Source organism: Lactuca sativa, chromosome 4, assembly GCF_002870075.4.
Source record: "Lactuca sativa cultivar Salinas chromosome 4, Lsat_Salinas_v11, whole genome shotgun sequence".
Classification (NCBI taxonomy): domain Eukaryota; kingdom Viridiplantae; phylum Streptophyta; class Magnoliopsida; order Asterales; family Asteraceae; genus Lactuca; species Lactuca sativa.
The window spans coordinates 117,415,509-117,417,376 of NC_056626.2; positions in this window are offsets into that span (position 1 = coordinate 117,415,509).

A 1,868-nucleotide genomic window follows, 5' to 3' on the forward strand; every position below is an offset into this window, starting at 1 on the left:
GAAATTTTGGTCATGATATTCTGATGTTACATTATGGATGAGTTCTCTCTAGCTGACTTACCATTCATGAGTCCGTTTGATTGGATTTCCCTCTTCAACATTGTCTCTAAATATAAATAGAAATATGAGTCAATCATTTCCCATATGAAGCCAATGCTCATCTGATACATCCATGAAGTTTCTAATATAGATATAGAGATTCCTGCTGCTCTAAAGAAAAAGTTGATTCTGGAAGAAGAAGAAGATCCAAAGGAAATTTAGAGGCTAAAGGTTGGGAAGATCAGAAAAGAGCTTTGGAGTGTGGTGTACAACCAAAGAGAAGGTGAACCAGTTCTGAAAAGTATGTTCTTTTTGAGAGACAAACACTTATATTTGTCTATTGCTCTGAAAACTATACTCGCAATGACTGAAGCTTACAAGGAAAAATTAGGAGCGAATCTGAAATGCTTTCAAACATGATCAAATGGTACATGGTTTTCCGAAACACTCTTCTGGATTTGATGTTGAAGTTATTCTAAGTGCAGAGAAGACAACAGTGAAGAATCTCCTTCGGAATTTGACACAAAGGGGGAGATTGTTGGGTTTAATATTGTTGTGTCAAATATATGTGCTAGTATAGTCTTACTTATTCCAATTTGGGCCTGTCCATTCATGGTTTTACCTTGTAGTCGATAGCCTATATATAGTGCATGCATGTATCTCTATGGTTAACGGTTTTGCAACCCTAATTTCCGTTTATGCTCTTACAGAGAAGTTCTTGTGAACTCTTCTAGAGTTGATTAATCAAAGCATTAGGCACCCATTGATCTTCATTGTTCATGTCATTTAATTCATGTTTATCATTATAGAATCTATCAATCTTATTTATTATTCTCCCATACACTCTAACTTTCAATAAGGTCTTATAGCCTCTTAATACGCTAGAAAGTTGATGTTTTTAAGACTTATATGTCCAATACATGTCTAGATCTCATTTGGGTCAAAATTTGAAGAAAATGACATCCAACTTTCATGCAGGGTTCCAAAACTCAACCATTCTTAAGAGTTAAACTCCATAACACTATTAAGACCCTTATAACCCATAAAGTTTCAAACTTTATGGTTTCCATTCATTCAAACTTGCACAACTAACAAGAAAAATGGCACAAAACATAGATATAGCCTCATATAATAATAATAAAGGTGGAAGCTTTGACACTTATAATGGTCCAGAAACAATGTAAGGTGATGATGATGGCAATTCCTTACAAGCCTCAATACAATATCACCTTCTTCTTCTTCTTCTTCTTTCCTCCTTCTTCCAAATCAAGAAAAGCTCCAAAATCACCAAAGATCAAGAAAGGATGAAGACTAGGGTTTTTCTAAGGTGAAAGAGGGTTTGGAGGCAGATAAGAACCCAAAAAATGAGTTTAGATAAGCTTAAATACGAAGGAAACCCTAAAAGATCATGGGATTGGGCTACATCAGTTCTTACATTGTGAGCCTCTATTTCTCATGTCGTGAGAACAGTCCCAAACAAAGTTTTAATAAAACCCCATCTCACATCATGACCACTCAAAGGTCAAGTCATGTGGCTCCAATTGTTCTAAAATTCCACCTTCTAACTCCTTGAAACCCTAATTCGATTCATCCAAGAAAACGGGTGTTACACTTGTACTTTTGTGATGGTTTACAAAATGTCATTAGTTTATGTTTGGTTTATACATAAGTATTTGAAACTTTGTGATGATTGTTTTATGTTAATAATATGCATGTTTGTAAAATAGGATTTTAAATGCTAGATAATGCTTTAAGCATAAAAAATGATCACATGGAGTTTGGTTAAAATAAAATTTGAATTTTAACATATGATGGTAAAATGGTATTAA